The 18857-nt window shown below is 48.6% G+C and overlaps 1 long non-coding RNA gene across 2 annotated transcripts in view; it reads right to left on the bottom strand.

Annotated features, from left to right (window-relative positions):
• Positions 1-18857, bottom strand: part of LOC125644445 (uncharacterized) — an 84825-nt gene that overhangs the window by 15835 nt on the left and 50133 nt on the right. For both annotated transcript variants that reach the window (XR_007359007.2, XR_007359009.2), the window contains exons 2-3: positions 8763-8801; positions 5934-6025 (exon numbers count right to left, since the gene is read on the bottom strand). This is a non-coding gene — a long non-coding RNA (uncharacterized LOC125644445). The remainder of the gene's footprint in view (positions 1-5933; positions 6026-8762; positions 8802-18857) is intronic.

Raw genomic sequence — 18857 nt, 5'->3', positions numbered from 1 at the left:
TGAAATAGGCTCTGAGCTTGCCCGGAATTTCAAATGTCCCGTCTCACCTTTGTGCCACTTAACTAGTCGCAAACTGCCCTACCATTCGTTATTCCTGCTGAACTAACCGGCTTGTAATTGATAAATGATGCAAAAGCGTCTGCCAATTCTGAAATGTTGCACTGATATCAGCCCACGTAGGGGGGCCTCGGTCTCATTTTATCTGCCCCTCGCATTGTGCCTGGTCTCCTTTCTGGAAGTTGTATTGATTTAACCAGGCTCCTGGGAATTGGTTGATTTTTCTAATTTTATCCTCCAGATGACAGGAATCTGATAGTCGTCTAATGACTCTATCGTCTGCCCCTGCTAGCATTGCAAGGGGGAAAGACGGGTCCTTTGTTTTTTCTGATGTCAATCTAAAGCATTTTGAGGGCAAACCCAGCCCTCCTTGTGCATGTCGGGCTCCTCTCACAGGGCTGGGGAGTCTGATTCAGACTAGCTGAGGGGCTGGCCCACCTTGCGGTTCTGCTGCATGGATTGTGATGAAAGGGTGGGGTTCGGGAGGGCTGTCGCCTTGCGAAGAGGCAGCCGATTGCCTGGTTGGCGCTCAGCCCTGTGTGCAGCTCACTGTTTCCTCTCCTGCAGAGGGTTTGGTGGAGCAGCAGTGGCCACGCGCTGGGGCGGGCAGAGGGTCAGTCACTACGTGGATGTCACGGAGCCTGTTCCCGTGGAAGTTCCTGGGGCTCTGCTGAGCCTCTTGGGATGGGTGCAGCTGGGCGGAGGGTTTGGCGCCGGAAGCCTGGATCTGCACTATCGTGGAACCATGTAGTCAACTGGGCAAAGCAGGAGGGCAGCTCTGCTAGTCCCCATGGGTTCAGTGGGACAACGTGTGGAGTAAGGTAACTACTTCATGGGAGTAAAGGGGGCAGAATTGGGCCCTGGGCATTTATTTGCCCAAAGGGTTCCTATTGCTGGACTAAAGGCTGCCCCAGTGATCCTTGCCCTTTTACCAGTCTAACAGCAGAGATGATAGGTGACATCACAGTCAGTGATCATTTGCTGGGGCTACCGACTGAAGACGTGTTGCTGGTTTGGGGTCTGTTTTCTGGACACTGCGCACAAGGCTGCTGAGCGCACGGCCCGCTCAACCCACATGTGATGCCGCTAATAAGCTTTGCTTGTCTTTTCTGGACTCCGTATCATGGCCCATTCCATAATTATGCTGTGTTGTGCTGGTCCATCACACTGGGTTAGTAAAACCTCCCAGCAAGGCACTTATCCTGCACTCTTCACGTGGGTAAAACTCTCATTGACTTGAATGGAAGCTTTTGCCAGAATACAGAATGCAAGATTGGGCCTCCAAATAGTTATTTCTCATCTACTAGAGAGAGAGAGAGAGAGAGAAAGATGCTTAAGTTGATCTGATGAGCCAAAGATGAAATTGGCATTAACATAAATGTTAGCACAAAAAAAGAAGCTTATAAAAAGATTACGGTTGTACTTTTTTTTACGCTTGTTCAGTTCTGCATGAGGATATTCTATTGACAGTATAATGGAAGAACTTGATTTGTGCAGCAGGTAGATTTTAATAATCTTAGAACTAGACATCTTTCATTGCAGCAAATCAAACGGTGTTACTCCCCCTCCCACCAACACACACACACATGCACACCTCAGGTCTTTAAATACATGTATTGTGGGAGAATTTGAAAGGTTATTACATTCGAGTAGAAGGGGAATCTGAAAAGCGACACACTAATGCTCACCAATTAACGTCTGTGGTCCCACCTAACTGATCGTAGGGGAGGGGTGTGTCTACATTGTCAAAAAATAGTCACTAGATCACCGCTTGCCTGGGAGAGAATAACTGTGTTTAGCCCTGTAGCTTCTGATGTGTGGAATTCTAAGGGCTGGGTTGAGCCCACCTTGACCGGCATACAAATGGAGAGGTTAGAGAGGAAGGCTACCCCCATTGGCACTAGTCTAGGGCTGGGTTCCATTCCCTGCTCTGCCACATACTTCCTCTGTGGCCATGGGCAAGTCACTTAGGCACAAATTTTTAAAGGCATTTAGGCACCTAGTGGGATTTTCAAAGCACCTGAGCATTGGAATCAGTAGGAGTTAAGTGCCTAGGTGCCATACGAGTACCTACAATAGAGCTGCATAGATGCCTTGCTCCTAGAGCAGCCTTTGTTTGCCAGAGAGGATGTGACTAGCTGACTGGCCCATTTTGATGCCGGGGCATGGTAAATCCATAGTGGGAATCCTTACCCACTCCCTGCCCTTCTGCAGCCCCCTGGAGCCTGTCACCTTCCCGTGCATCCAGGGTTTGTCTCCTGACCAAGCCTGCATGCATCCCCAACACCAATGGACGACCTTGCCCCGGGGGAATACCGCAGCTTAGTCCCAAAGGTTTGTCTGCCTCTGAAAACCGAACTGAGAGGTAAGGACAGTAATAGAGGGTGTTTCTAATTTAGCACTGATACCTGCTCATTCCTTTCGGAGCCCAGCCAGATCCCATGTTTCAACAAAACAATGAAAGCTAGTTTCAGCTGAGGCCGAACCCAGTGGCTGGCGATGGGACACAGCATCTCTCCGCTGAAGGGTCAGATATTACTCACCCGCCTGACAAAAGCTCAGTGCCCATAACCAGTTCCTGGGTGCCCGTATTGAACAAAAGCACCATTCCCATTGGCACTAATGGGCGCCTGCTTGCTAGCCCTTTTAGCAGCAAGGCCATGGACTGAAGAAGATGGGCACGGTGCTATGGCACCATCTTGACCTCCGTATGGAAGTCAATGGGAGTATTTCCACTGATCTCAGAGAGACCTGGGTCAGGCATGGAATCGCCAGCAGAGAAGATTGGTGCCCAATGGGGACCGTGTAATGCCACCATTTTCTGTTCATTGTATCATAGGGGTCGCTCCCTGAGGGGTGCTGGGAGGCTGCAGTATTCTCTGGAAGGTTCTCGGCGATTGTTAGATGAACGCCTTCTGTTCCCGTGCAAAGCATTGTTCATTATTAACTCCAGCAGCGCCATGGTGCAATGCTTTGCCTTTTTCATTTCATGGGCCTTGCGTATCGCAGCAGAGGTAGAGTTGCAGAAGACATTGTCCGTGAGCCCTGGGTCAGGAATTAGGCACAAAGAAGGTAGAGAAGGATCCTTTATTTCATCTCCGCATTTCACTGTTTCTGGGCCCGAGGTTTTAAGCTTAGACCAGCCAGCAGGACAGATGGGCTATGGCAGGTGTCCCTCAGAACACTGTCTGGATGGTGCTCCCAGAAGAGGAAACGCTTTATCAGCCATGAGACAGGACTCTCAGCCTCCAGCCAGGCTTTGGACCCATCCTGGGAGGGAAACGTAGCAGCAAGCAATGTCCTCTTCCTGTGATTTCCTCATCAAATGGGTTGGGCTGAGCTAATGCATGAGGCCAGCCTAGGACAGCCATGCTGGCAGGAGGGAAGGGGCCAGTCTAACAGAACTCTCGGTGCTATGATAAACCCGGATGAACCGGCAAGCACATTTTCATGTGAGAATTCTGCATAACTTGTCAGCGCATTAGGTAGAGCTACCCTGAGGCTAGCTCAGCTATTGTTTTTTCTCCTGTTTTAAATGAATGTGCATATTTTACTACTTAGAACTGGAATCCCCAGAACCCTGAGGGGTTGTAACTCGACAGGTGTCCATGTGTTAGTCCTGTTACATTGAAATATGCTAACTTTAACCATGCAGGTTTCTGGAGCGTGGGGCAGTGGTACTCCAGACGGATGGAGTGAATTGGGAGTTTTCCTGCTTGGGCATCGAAATCCAGCAAAGGGCTCTTTATGGAGGGCTGAGTCAGGAATGGGGAAAGGCCTCATTCTCCTTTTCCCTGGAGGTGTAGCCAGTCTGACTTTCTGCAGGGTGAAGCTGACTCCTGAGCAGAGGGCCAGCAATGGGCGCATGCCCCATGGTAAGTCTCACATACGCCCTGTTTTGAATTGCAATCCATGTATGCTGCACACAGGGCGGATCAGTTTTCTGAACTGGATGGTCTCTCTGGCAGGGGCTGTGTCCGATACAAGTCTCTTTCCTTTTGGTCAGGACTCCACTAAAGAGCACATTGATCATTCCTTCCCACTCAGATCCTGTTATGATCTGAAAATTGCTACACTCCCAAGAGCAGGCTGAGAATGAGAATTTGTGGGGTTCAATAAATATGTTTAGAAAACCGAGTGCTAATTATTGTCTGCATTCCAGGGCCTGCAATTTGGGCCTGGCAATGAAAGTTCTTGTGTTGCTAATTGTCAGGGCGATGTTATTATGAGCACAGGGTTCCCTATCCAAAGTAAAAGACCAGGTGTCTATTTAAGAAAGCACCTGTTTTTTTGATGACATATTAGGACCGTTTGTCTGGTGTGCTGGGTTGGGCTGGCTTGCAAGGGAAGATGTAAAAGGGCATAAATAAATAAAATAAAACCAACACCTTCTGTGGCAATTCACCCCCGCCCCCTCCACAAGACCCTTTCTCTTCCAGACAGATCACAGAGACCAATGTCATGCTCGGTGGTGCCTCAAAGGCAGGTCCTGCGCTGGAGGAGGTTTGGAGGCAGGTGGTCTCAGCAGCGGAGCTGGGAGTCATTAGCGGGCCCGTGTCTAGAGGTTCCCAGCTGAACCGATGGCCCTGGGGCCTAGACCCTGTCCCCACACACACCATGGTAAGAGCAAAGCTCTGCTCCAATGAGCTTGTGAACTAAATGGACAAAGGAGGGGAAGAGAAATCGAGGTGTACAGTGACTCGCCCAGGTCAACAGTCGTGCCAGGAATAGACCCTCCATCTACCAGTACACCGCACTGCCTCTCCGAGCACCTCTTCCTGCTCCCACTGACTTAATTGCCTCCCTGAGTTTCCAGGGGACCAGTTGTTGCCTCATCTTTGAAGAGGGCACAGGATGCGTTTGTCTCTGATGTCCGCTGCAGAGGAGTGGCCCTGTTTCTACCCAGCCACCCTCAGTGTGGCTAATGCCATGGGAGCCAGAGCTAGCCACAGTCCTTATTCTCAAGAGACCACAATGACATGGCTTGTGGCTGAGCCCTGCACAGGGATGCAAGGAGTGGGAGAAGCTTCCCATATGCTCCCCTTTCCTTGCACAGCTGCAAGAAGCTGAACACGGTCTGTCAATCAAGGGCACCAAAAACTCTCTTGTTTTTCTTGGTAAATAACTTCCTTGTGACTCCAGCTTGGAATGTGTCTGGGAGAAACTGCAGGGCTATATAGGGGAAAAAACAATCCATGATTTATTTCCTGCTCGGTATAAAAGATACTGCGCTGGGTCTACTGAGCTTTTGAGTGTTTGTGTAAATCTGTCTCCTCAAACCATCTCAAAGAGTTGACTGATGGCCCATACAATTTAGAAGAAGGCTAAAAATTTGAATCTTACAACCTCCTGAGAGAGAGAAAATGCAATACCATTTGTGCCGTGATCAGCACTACCCTGCAGGAAGCAGATGTCAGAACTATACTTTGGAAGGTGAACAAAATACAGTAGATTTTTGCTCATTCTTTCATAATTCTGCAAATTAAGTGACCCTCACCCTAATACTAACGTTCAGGTTTTTCCACAGGACTCCTGCCTCACTCAGTGCATAGGATGGACGGTGCTCAGTTAATGAGCAGCTTTTCAATATTTTTTTCCTCCTCATTATTCAATGTGTGGCCCCAGGCCTTAATTACTGCATGCTATTCAAACCTTGCTCTGAAGGCAAAATTGTAAATTTCCTCCTGGGCTTTTCAGTGGCACTCATCAGTAGAGCAGCTGAGTGCTTCACAACCATTAATAAATGTGAGATATATTATTAACACCCCTGTTTTACAGCTGGGGAACTGAGGCACAGAGAGATTAAGGTCAAGTGTCCACTAATTTGGGGTGCCCAATTTGAGACACCTAGGACAAGAGGTTTTCAGAGTACTTACAATTATACAGCACTCAACTGCCATTGACTTCATTTGCCGCTCTGAGTTCTTGGCACTTATGTAGATCAGACCCAGGGTCTGAGGTTGGATACCTAGAAAATGAGGAATGCACAGTTAGTGACCGCCTGTGAAAAGTCTGGTTTAAGTGGCTTTCCCAGCATCAGACAAGGCCTCTGTGGCATAGGCAGAGATAGAAACAAGTTCCTTGACAGCAGTCAACTGTCTTAACCAGGAACCCATCCTTTCTCTTCCTGCAATCCCCTGTCTCATTCACTATGAATCTTCCAACTTCTGTCTGTAGGAACCCTACCTCTTTTGTTACAAACTGTCTCCTTCACTACACAGCTCCGAGTCATCCCTGGGGCAGGGTGCTGACTGAGGCAGAGGTCCTGAGAAAAAGCACTGTGTGATCATGCAATCAAAGAGTGTATCACAATGCATACACACAAGGGGGCCGAATTAAGGTTTTGTGAGTAACTTAAATTCTGGCATCGCCTAACTTTGAAGTGCTTGACTGTGCAATCTTAATAATGTCCTTTTAATGTAGCTTTTTGTGTGTCGTTTCCTAGGTTTTTTTATAGTGCAAATAGAAAAATAAATTCCATTTTGTGGCCTCATATAGGCACTTACAAGAGTCACCAGCAGGGTTGGAACCTTTAGATCCACCATACAGACTTCTGCCACTTCAGCTAAGGGGGTAATTGGTAGCAGTAGTAGGTTATCATCCTCTATGTTGTCTAGCACTAGAGGGGGCTGGGACTATTTTTTTTGTCCAGTGGGTTTCATAGATATTTGCTGGCAGCAAAGGAATGGTGAGACTCGGGAATCTTGGGTTCTGTTGCAGGGTTTGGCAGGGAATGTACTCTAGCGGGTATCAACTCTTCCGCTCATCTCCTCCCAAGCCTGCCCCTCCTGCCCCATCTCTTCGAACATGTCTCTTCCTCACCCCGGCTCCTCATCCTAGTCCCATTCTCCTCACCTAGCCAGTCCCCACTCCTCCAGCTTCTCATCCCCATCTCCATCCCAGTCTCCTTGCCCAGCTTCCAGTTCCACACACTCTCCCCCTTTCCAAAGCCCCTGTCTCAATCTACTCCTCCTGTCCCCCCGCACGTCTATCTCTTGTTTCAAGTGCCCGAGTCTGGACACCGTATGGCTCACAGGCAGCTATGGGCTGGAGCATGCTCAGTACAGAAGAATCTTCAGAGTTTTTTGTTGCAACACTGTAGAAAGTCTCTACTGAGCATGTGCAAACTGCTTTTTTCAGAGGCTCATACCTTTGCCATGCCTGAGTGGATTTTCATGGGGATAGCAAAAGGCACATCCCAGCCTCGTAGGCCATCACCCTGCCAAATTGCAAGTCCCTGCTTCAAAGCACGGAGAATGGTAGAGCTTTCCAAAGAAAAAAATACCAGAATTTTTAACATGGGCAACATAATGCACTTTCCCTGGCCTTATTACTGGAAATGGCTGAATACTTTTGTGTTCAAATTTTCCAAAAACAGTTCAGCCTGAGGCAGACGCATGGCATGGAAAATTTCAGCCCAAATAGTTAAAATTTAGCAAAGTTATAAGTAACTGAAAATGGGGTCTTATAATGGGAAGTGTCGGGTGACCTAAATAATGGGTGACCTTAATAACAGTTAATAATAATAATAAACGACCTGTTACGCTATAAGCTTGCACAGACCTGAATTGCTTTTAAAAAAACTTTCATTTTAATTTGTCTGCTTTTGCTAGCCCATATGTTTGCCTTGAGATGGCAAGATCCCACCCCCCCTATAAATAGACATTTCAGAACAACTTTTTGCTGCCAGTTATCCATCCACACAACATTAGCATAATTATCACTGTGAATCTCTAATCTCTGCCATAACATATTCAGGTTTAAAATGTGGATTGGGTTTCACAAATTGTATAATTTGGATCTGTCCTGAACTAACAAATCTACAGGCAAATCACACTGGAAAGTTATGAACTTTATATAGTTTTAAGCCATAATTGCTTGAGATTTGTATAATGACAAGTGAGAAGGGAACTATGAATAATGTCTGCCACATATCCCGGAGGCAGAAACATATCACAGCCTAACTGATGGCTGTCAGGATAACTGTGCATTAATCTTTCATCTTCCTTATTTTGTTTGCAAATGTCTCTGAAGGACTGTGCTGTAATTGAGCTGTTGACAGTGGCAGAATTGTCAGAGGAATTTCTCTGACAACTTCTCTGAGTTGTTCCTCTGACAACTTTCTCTGAGACTTGGGCCCTCCTGTTTCGAGCCCAGCACAAATTGTTTCTGATGTTCTCCAGGGACCCATCTAAGGTAGGGGCCTATTGTTTTGCATTTATAGGCTGCTTCTGCACATTGTTATCCGTGTTCATGGTCTCTGCTGCCACTGATAGCACCAGGAGATGTCTCTTGGCCCTTCAAGAGCCAGTGATGGTCTTTGCTGTGGGGTATAATTGTCTTTCCACAGCAAGGCTTGGCTATCTAGCCACTTCCTTGCATTAAAATTCCACTAAGAGATTGCTGATTTGAGCCCCCTTCACGCCCCTTCTCTCCACCCTTCGTCATCCCCTGTCAGGGAGCTCAGTCTTCCTGTGTTCAAGCTCATTATCTTGGAACTTTAGAGGCTTCCTTCAGGGCCTCATAAAGACAGTGACACTGCCCGTGCTTATCTGAGGGTTGTGTCCCAGCTGAACCTCCTGCTCTCTTAACAGGATAGAGTCTTTCTTTCCCAGGTTTCGCTGTGGGTTTACACCAAACGCAGTATGTTTTACTCCAGAGGCAATGAGGGTTATTTATCTCACAGTGCAGGTGAATGGGCTCACCTGGATTCCATGTGGACTGCTGCTGGTGGCGAGAAGTTTCTGGGAACAGATAAAGAGAATAACGAATGTTAAAGCTTTCCAAAGCTCTGTTATCTACCTACCTGGGGGAAAGGCCTACGTAAACTAAGCCTCCTGAGTTAATTTTCTCCATGTGAAAACAACCCAGCTGTTATCCAGAATTGGGTTTTGAGCCATCATGTTTGAGAGTGAGAGGAATTGCCTGTCAGAGCGGTCGGTTTCTGGCAGACACAGTTTTGCTGAAGGATTGAAAGGCTGCACGTGTGCAGGCTTTAAATGGGCAGTGAAGAAAAATACATGAAGCCATAAATGCATGTGTGTTCCCTGCCCAGCCTGTGAGTGATACAGGGCTTGGAACGATGGTTTTGGTGGTTAGGTGACTCACAACCTCCTCATCTTGTGGCAACATTTCTGTAGCACTCAGACTACAAATGAAGGGCTGGATCCTGCAGTCACTGCTCTGGCAAAGCTCCCATTAACTTCAGATAGAGCAGCCGGTTTGTTTTTTCTGAAGATTTTGACTTCAGTGGGAGTTTTGTCTGAGTAAGGACTACACAGGAATGGGCCGAAGAGATGAAATCATGTTCCTTTCCCGGCCAAAGGTCTGGAAATGCACGGGTGTAAAGCAGGAGTACTTCAGTTGAATTCAGTGGCCTTATGCTGATCTAAAACTGTAATATGGCAGAATCAGGCTCCCTTGAGAGCACTGGAATGAGAGGGAGGTCTCTTTAGCTCTTTCTATTTAATTAGGGGGTTATTCTGTCCCCGCTGTGCATTTGCACAGCTCTCGTTAGCATTAATGGGACGTGGGGGGGTGTGCATGCACATGCAATGGGAGAAGAATGCATATTCCTACCTGGAGATCCCCCCAGCTCTGCTGCCCCAAATCACGGTTCTTGTAACTTGAACAGTGTTTGCGGCGCATTGCCCAGGACTGAAGTGTATTGGCAGAAAGAAACCTTCTCATATCATCAGTATTTTAACCCCCATCGAAAGATAAGGACCAACTGGGCTAAATGCTTCTCTTCTGATCTTCCCCCCCACAAGAAAAATCAATACCCATCTGCATTTTTGCAGCGTTGATGCAGTGAAAATATGGAAGTGGGAGGGCCAGGTATAAAACCACTCCATATCCCAAACTCTCGGTGTGCGTTGGAATGTTTTCTGCCATACAAGGAGGGAAGAACGTAATAAATTGGTTCTAGCAACAGCTGGAACATGAGCAAATGTTTATATTCAGGGTTCCAAGAGCCTGAGGCTAGCCGGGTAGTACACAGCAGAAGATATGACTGTTCTCTGGAGCACAGATAAGAGACCAGGGGCTTTCCTGTATTCCAGGCCTTGTCTGATTGTGTGAGCTGAAGGAAGCGCTGACATGGCCAGCCAAACCCGTGGGATAGCCCAGAATGCGTAACTTGATTGCAATGTACCGGCACAGCGTCCCCAGTGTTATGTCTGCCCTTCAAGGGCTTTGATCAGGAAACCTCCGGCTAATTTTAGAAAGGCTGCAAATAACCCTAGAGAGGAGCCAGCTGCAGCTTGCACAGATGTGATGGCGTGAGAATGTGGCACCCCATGGTGTGCCGTCCGATGGGGGATCGCTGGGCCGTCGGTATAGGCTGACATTGGTGCAAGCAGGAGTTTATCCCCTCCCCCTCTAGGAGTCATCTCCCCCCCGACCTGTTCTTCATCTCCAACCCTTCCACCTGACCTGCTGACCACATGCCCTCGTGGTGGCTGGATACACTTCCCAGACTCTCCCATTCTTCTCCCTCTCCTTCCCCTCACAATACAAGCATGGTCTAGCCTCTCTCTGCCCTGGGAGTACGGCTACAATGCATGGCCCTGGCCAGCTGACTTGGGCGCTCGGGCTGTGGGGCTAAAAACAGCAGTGAAGCCTGGCTCTGAGATCCCACAAGGGAGGAGTGGGTCTCGGAGCTGGCTCTAGCCTGAGCCTAAATGTCTACACTGCTGCTCTTAACCCCGCAAGCCCGAGTCAGCTGATCCGGGCTCTGAGACTTGGTGCCACGGGATTTTTTATCACAGTGTAGACAGAAAGCCAGTCCTTGACCCCATCTCCCTCTCCAGTTTCCTTCCCACCTCTACTCTTCCTCCGAGCTCATCCAGCAAGCTCTGGTCTTGCATTTCTCTCCTGCAGTGCCATCCTGGAGCCCCTCTGATCCAGCTTCTGGCCTCCCCACACCAATGGAGCTCCTCTGGCCACGGGCGTGACCGCTTGCTGGCCACATCTCCGGGCTTATGGTCCATCCTCAATCCCCCTTAACCCCCAAGCTGTTTCTGCCCGGGGTGATTTGTTCGCCCCTCTCTTGGCTTTGTCCTCTCCTGCTTCCACCCTTCTGGCTGCTCCTTCCAAATCTACCTTGGTGGGTCCTTGTCCTCTGCTCCCTTTAGGCCCTTTCCCTGGGGGATCTCCTTTGCGCAGGAAGTTTCAGCTGCCATTTCCTCACTGGTGACCCCCAGATCTAGCTCTCCACACCTCAGCCTGCGTCTCTGATGCCTCCTCCATAACTGAAATTCTGGCATTTCCTCCGCCCCCAAGCCCATAGCATGAGGGTCGTCTTTGACTCCCTCTCTCCTTTGCACCCCACGGTCAGGCTCAGTCCGAATCCTACCCAGTGTTTCTAAGATCTGACCATTTACTTCTATCCTCGCATCTTAAGCTCTTGTCCAGGCCCTCGTCACCTCTGGTTGTTGCTACTGCGACCTCCACCGACCCCAGCCATTCTGTGGCCAGAACCCACAGTCAGGGCTGGTGTGCGTGAGAAGGGAGTTTTGGAAGCTGCTGCTACAGAAGTGATCTTTAAGTGGCCAAGGGAGATCCCGAGCAGAATCAGCAGGACAGCAATGTGCTGTTCCATCATGTCTTTCCAGTCATCCTGCTTCTTAATGATTACATCCACAATGCAATAATTAGTGAGACAAACATTTTTCCAAGTGGCTGGTTAAACACAGGGTGTGTGAGGATGATGACTAAGGACATTAAAGAAATAAAGATCCTGGAACTTGAATCGGGAAACTCTAAGTTGGCAGGTGAAATGGAAGCCAGCCTTAGCATTAGCTGATTTTCTTTCTTTCTGCCTGACTGCCTGTAAATGACAATGACCCCTGACTCCCCAACCACCCCCTCTCCCCTTGCAGAAGATGTCTTCCATTTTGGAGTATCTGGGCTCTGCACCAAGCAAACTCGTTCTCACTTGATTAGGAAACGTGACATACCCTACTGCAGCCAGTTCCATTCTGCGAGTCTTACAAACTGAACTGGAAGTAAAAGGAAAACAAACAACTTCATTCAAATCTCCCTGTGTATCCCAAAAGAGCATCTCCATAGATTAAAAAAACATTTGAAAGGTGTGTCTCCACCTCCCTGCTGCCAAGATACTGTGTTGAATCATGACAAATTAGTCCTGTAAATCCCAAGGGAATTGATACCTTGCAATCCACTGAGACTCAAGCAGGTATGGCGCAAGAGAACCCAGGTCTTTCACAGGCATTACCTGCCTTTCCTAAACATGACGCTTACACAGCTTTGGTTTCATTTGAACTTAGCTGATCTTAAATTTCCCCGGGGACTGCCCCAACCTCACGGAAGCAGTTAATTACCGAAGTGGCTCACACAAACAGGCAGGGCAGCGATGCCAGGAGCTGGCGTGGCGTTCCTGACAGCTGTCAATATCTAGCAATGATGATAATGTGGCAAAAAGGGGTGTGATGGGTTTTTATTTTTCTCCTTAGGGCTCGTGTGGCCTCTCTGGCATCTCTGACAACACCCTCTTCTGTCTGGTGCTATCATTCTCGCAATAAGCGGTAAATCTTCCCTTGATGTTATGTAGCTCCCGAATCTCTTGCCTCACCGGAGCAGCCAGCGTTAAGAAATAGAGTGCTGAACATATTGTGAGCACTAATTTTGGGAAGCTACTGTCTTAGCTAGGGAAGTCACAGTCCGTAATTCTGTTGGTGGAGCTCCTAAAGTCTGTGCAATGTCTTCTTTTCCCTTCAAACCCGGTTCAAGTAGCTTGATGTGCTTGTGATACTGTCGTCGTCTTTCTTTCTTTTTTTATCCTCTGGCAAAGTCATCCAGCGGGAGGGGGAGAGAACACCGCAAACGAAGGAATGCTGCAAAACATTTGAAAAGTTGCTGGTTTGATATTTTTGTTGTAATTTTGCTGACCCATATCCACCCTTGTTCACGGGGGCTCCCAGTCCTGTCACTTTCACACCTGCTGCCATTTAATTCTCTACATCCCAACTGGCTCTGCCGGTTTCTGTTTGTCAGTTTCATCTGCTCTGAATGTTCCACTCACCCCACTCCCGGCTCTGTAAGGCCTTTAATCTTTGGGAATTTTTTCCCCCCTGACATCTCTGAGTCTCTTGTGAAATGCAAATTAATTAGATTCTAATTACTCGCTGTGTGCTGTTTCTGTTTCACTCTCTTGTTAGGTTAGTCTAACATCTTTGTTGTCAGCTGTATGTTGTATGTATTCAGTCCATTAAAAGTGAGCCTCGTTCAGCGGGAGACAGGCAGAGCAAAGAGACAGTTTCTTCCCCTCCTGCTGGGATTTTGTCAGGAGCAGCTTTGTCAGCAGTTCCACGCAGCAGCTTAAAGGCAAACCTGGGCTCTTTTTTTTTATTGTTCATTTTTCTCCCCATTTTTTTTATAACCTTGTGAGTTAAACAGTTTCCACATAACGTTTAGTGAGCATCAGTTGACACTACAAAGTCACCAGGCACAATTCAACGCAGTATTTTTCCCAAGCTGGCCTTTGTTTATTTATGCAGAGGGGACTATTTTCCCTTCAGCTGGAAACCATGATACTTCTGTGCTGGGAGCCCTGCTAGGGCAGCCTGGTGGAGAGCCTTCAGCTTTAAGCATCCCAAAGCACTTTTAATTCTGTGTGTGTGCACGGCCGCTGGAGTGCAGCCACACTCGCAGTTGGGGAAGGCAGCCCACGGGTACCCAGCCTGCAAGCAGCCGTGGCATCACCCACTCTCGCTGCAGAACGGTCATTGGATCCTGAATGCTCATGCAGAGCAGGTGGGATGTTGGTTCAGAAGGTTCCAGCCAGAAGAGCCTGACCTAGTAGTAAACTAGACGCTCCTTGGTTTCTCTAGTGTTGCCAAGTCTGTATTGCATTTACTCAGCCTGGTCCGTCTACCTAGCCCGGTACAGCCGTTGTTCTGTATATTTGTCATTTGTGGTAGTCTCTGACACCCGGGCATGGACCAGGACCCCGCTGTGCTAGGCGTTGTACAGACAAAAGAACAAAAAGCTTGTCCCTGCCCCAAAGAACAGTTGATGCTCTCATAAGATGCAGGCGAGGTTCTAGGTAGTCTAGTTACTACTCACCAGGGACCAGACTCGGACCCTGCTGAGCTGCGAGGTCAGAGCCGGGCCCCAGCCCAGGGGGGCTCCATGCTGGTGAGAGATCTCTGGCTGAAGCTGATCTATATCCAGCTGGGCCCAGGTCCTCCAAGGTATTTAGGTGCCCAGTTCCCACTGAATTCCATGAAAGTGAGGTGCCTAAAGCACTTCTGAGAATCTGGGCCCTAGCTCTATCCCACCCACAGTGACAAACACAACCAAAGGACTGGAAGCCCGTTAGCGGAAGTCCCTTCCCCTCGCCATGGCTCCAAGCCCATTCTCTGGACTCTTGGGATGTCAGTGTTGCACTCATCCTCCTGTCCTCAGTCTACCAGCTGAGAGGGACCTGAATTTCTAGAGCACAAAAGTCCAACAATCCCTCTCCCCTAGGCTCCCACGCCCACACCCTCTTTATACATTCAAGAGTGCGAGGTGCTTTGATACTAGGCGATGGGCACCAGAGATGGCCAGATCAATACGTCATAAAGAAACAATGAAGGGCACAAGCCCAATTTATTTTCCTTTGCAAGTGGCCCTCAGTCCCCCACTTCAAGCCCAACTAGCAGGCTCTCTTACTAAGCTAACTGGACTCTTGGCAGGTGGGGGCCTGTGGGATTTTCAGCGCACGGCCTGCTACGTCGTTCTCATGATGCCATGTGTCCAGTCATGGTCCTCCCAGCCATCAGTACAAACCGAACAAGAAATCACAGAGACCCAGAGTCTGGAATTAAAGCAGAAAATGATCAGAACTAATCCAGACTGCTCTATATATGCTAGGCAGAGAAGCAGGAGAATGCAAGACCTTGTTAAGGCTGGCTAAGATACATAACGATGGAGGCTGCCAGTTGGTCTTTATCCAGAGCTCAGGAAATTGGGGCAGAGGAATATTTAAGAAATGTGCTAGGAATGGAGGATAGTCAAACGGATTTGTTACATCCAGACATAGCAGGTACATCTAGTTGCACTGAACAAGTGGAGAGAGTACAGCCGTCAGCTGTGAAGTGAATAGCAAAGCTGGCATGTCCGTGATCATAATTCGCCTGGAAGGTTCACACCCCCTTCAGATCAATGGGTGTGAACGTTCGCACCTCTTGAAGAGCTTATTATTTCAATCTGCCTGGCTGCAAATGATTGGTTTAAAAATTGTGGGCTGAATACCTGCTACCTGACTATTTAGTCTCATTATGTCCTTTAGCTTTGGCATGTTTCTCATTATGACACTTAAAGTTACTAAACGGGAAGGACTAGACTAAATTGTAGTTTGGTTCCCTACATTTTTGACCCTCATAAAAGATGTGGACAATTAAATGAGTGTTTATCTCTGATAGCGTTTTCTTTTTAAAATGGAGTACTGAGACATTTCTGTTTCTCTGTATTTATAAATTGTACATGTTTCCTACAGGCAAAACTGTTGACACCAGATTAAACGAAAACCCAGGAATACTAATAAATGGCTTTCCTAGTTGCATCTGTGATCTGCATGGCCCACGGTTATGGGGAGATATTTGCCATCATTTGTATCATGGTAGAGCTGAGATCAGAGCCTCACTGAGCTAGACACTGTGTAAACTCCTAGTAAGAGACAGCCCATGCACTGACGATACATAGATTATAAAACCAGAACAGATCACTGTGATTATCTAGTCTACCTGTTGTATAACACTGGCCATAGGACTTCCCTGAATGAATTCCTGTTTGAACTAGAGCCGATCTCTTAGAAATACACGTTTAATCAACTTTAAATGTTGATTTAAAAAATTGCTGGTGATGGAGAATCCACCACGACCCTTGGTAAGTTGTTCCAAGAGCAGACAGACCCAGGCTGGGAGAAAAGGCATGCTACTATGCCCATTTTACAGATGAGAAATAGAGGCACAGAGAAAATCAAGGGTGAAATCCTGGCCCCAGTGAAGTCAATAGAAGTTTTGCCCTTGACTTCAGTGGGGCCAGGATTTCACGCTAAGCAACTAACCCACTGTCAAAGAGGCAGCCCTAGGAGGTGACCCCAGATCAGTCTAGTGCAGTGGTTCTCAGCCTGCAGCCAATCAGCACACAGCTGCAGCCCGCGTGACATCCTCCTTATGGGTAGTGTATGTATTGTGTGGATGCAGTCCGCACAGAACAAGACTGGCAATGTTTAGTCAACTGCAATATTGGTACAACAGCCTGTCCTATTGTCCCATTGTTCCCCTGTGCTCTCTGTCTGCAGCCACCTGTTTTGTCTTGTCTTTTAAGTTTGACTGTACGCTTTTGGGGGGAGGGACCATCTTTTGGTGCAGTGTCTGTGCACTGGGGCCCTGTCCGCGGGTGGGGCCCCCGGTGCTACAGTAACCCCAATAAATAATAGCAATCCCGACAGAGCAATGGCTTGAACACGCCCTGTTAGTGATGTGAGGTTTCCGGCAGGGCAAGAGGGAGAGAGGCTGGGGCATTGGTATTTTTAACTTTGGGGGGGGGATTAGGGTAGGAAGGGATTAGCTAAGTGGAAAGACTGGCCAGGAGAGAGAGCACTAATGGGACACGGATGGGGGGGGAAGGAGGGGTGCGTGGAGCGCATGTGGACTGAGGCTAGGGGAAGGGAGGGAGAGGACGGGAATGCAGCACATTTAAAAAACCAGAAGGATGGTTCTTCGGTTCAACGTGTGATGTTTGTTTGGTTCTGAGAAGCATTCCAAGCCCGCTGGCAGTGAGTAACAGGCAACAGCTGCCGGCCTGGGGACGCACAATCCCTTCCTTGTTGTGGCATCAACGGAAAAGCAGATAGTGCAGTTCTGTCCACGCGACCACATGTGCAAACTGCCCCTTGGCAGACACCTGCACTGCAGACACAACCAGCCAGCTCACGTCGAAGTCAAAAGGCCACAAAAATGAGAGCAGATTGTTCTGGGAACTGGAGCTGGCATTTTTCTCACCACCGCAAGGTAAAGTGTTTGCTCAGGTCGGAGCCGCTGTATCGAGCTGTGCTGCCCGGTGATCTCCCAGACACATCCTACTGTGGAGTCCCTGGTGCAGCTTGGTCCAGCTGGTTTCAATGGGGGATCCTGATTCACCACCAGCTAAGAACGGTGGGGCAGGGACTGTCTGTCTCCCGTGTTTGTGCTTAGCACAGTGGGGCCCTGGTGCAGGGGTGGGGTTTCTATGTTCTACCGCAATACAGATAATAAAGAGCAACAACTACTTACACTGCACTTGGACAGATTTTGTCCAAACACTAATTTGGGAGAAGTGGCTTGCAGAAAATAAGCACTCTGGTTCACTAATTACAGGCCAGTGGTTGAGTCAAATTCTCCTCTCTGATCTCTTATCCACTCTGTGGATTTCTGTCGCATACTGTGTGCCTCAGACTTCCCGCTGGCACAAAGTGTAGGCTTTTCAGCATGTACGCTCGGGAGTTGGTGGAGGAGAGATTAGTGAGGCAAGACGGGCTGACTGTGAGCTAAATGGTGGTGGTTAGTTAGTAAATAAAATGAAAAGTGAATGGGAAGTATTTTTTCCCCAAGGCCTGAAGGCAAGGTCTCCCATCTCCAGCAGTGATGTGGTGGGGCAGACCGGAAGTCGTTTGATATCGGTATCTGATGGAACTGATCTGATATTGACCTCTCACAAGGCAGCCAACGTCTAGGATCCAACGCACTTGCAGTGATGTGTACTGGGAGCTGAAACCAGCCAACCCTGAGGTGGTACGTCCTTTATTCTAACTATTTATTAGAATAGCTGGGCTTCGATTGCAGAGCACAAGAAGAAGTGCAGTGAGAAAGATACCCTGAGTCAAAACTTAGGCTTTAGTTTTGCTACTAGGCAAGAGCAACTTGGACCCAGATCCTCAAAGAGCTTCAATGGGAGTTAGGTGCTGAAATATCTTTGCAGATCTGGGCCTTGATGCCTGTCCCGGAGAGCCCTAAGTACCGCAATATAGGCTCTTCTCTGCTCCCTGCCCAGCCACGTTCACCTTTTGCTTAGGCATACGACACTGCACACCTGTGCAGAAACCTCCAGTCCCTGGTTTTCAGGAAGGTGCAATGTCTGTGATCTCGATTCCTGACCGGCCTGCTGAGTGGGTACCGGCAGTGGAGCACGCCCAAGGAGCTTACACTTCCTTCCGAGCCCAAAGCGACGGCATGCCGACAAGACGTTGGATGCTGGTGTGGGGCTGTGTTCTGCCGGGATTGTGGGGGGGGGGGGGGGTTGCGATTATTCATGTGTTCAGAAAAAGGAGACTAAATCATTATTCAGGCTTGTTGTTTGTCCTGCACTGAAGGACATCCATTGCCAAAGTCTCTCCCCCAGTTTCTGCTGAAGTTTCCCTCCCCCCATCCCCAGGGAGGGCTCTTGTTATGATCACTCCTGCCAGCAACTCCAGCATGGGGTCAGATGATCAGAAGGAGACAGCAACTCAAGCCAGTGGATGCTGTTCCGTTACCATCCCAGAGAGAGAGGTGTGGGTTGGGGATCTGAACCCAGGCCCAGGTACCAGCGACTCCTGAGCTCTAGTCCTGCCCCAGCAGCAACCCCTCGTTGGCCTCCAGCCTCCCCGTCTCAGCGCCTGGTCCGCAGTGATCGCACAGGGGGCTGTAAGGAGTTTGGAAGATGAAAAAGTCCTGACAAGTCCTGCCCGTTGCGCTGCCAACTTGCAGGATAACTGACGGGTTTTCTTGTGAAAGCCGAACAACGCGGTGACAGAGACATCTCTGATGTTG

This window comes from Caretta caretta, chromosome 10 (genome assembly GCF_965140235.1).
Source record: "Caretta caretta isolate rCarCar2 chromosome 10, rCarCar1.hap1, whole genome shotgun sequence".
NCBI classification, from domain to species: Eukaryota; Metazoa; Chordata; order Testudines; family Cheloniidae; genus Caretta; species Caretta caretta.
Note: the sequence above shows the minus strand (reverse complement) of the source record. Positions and strands in the feature narration are given on the sequence as shown.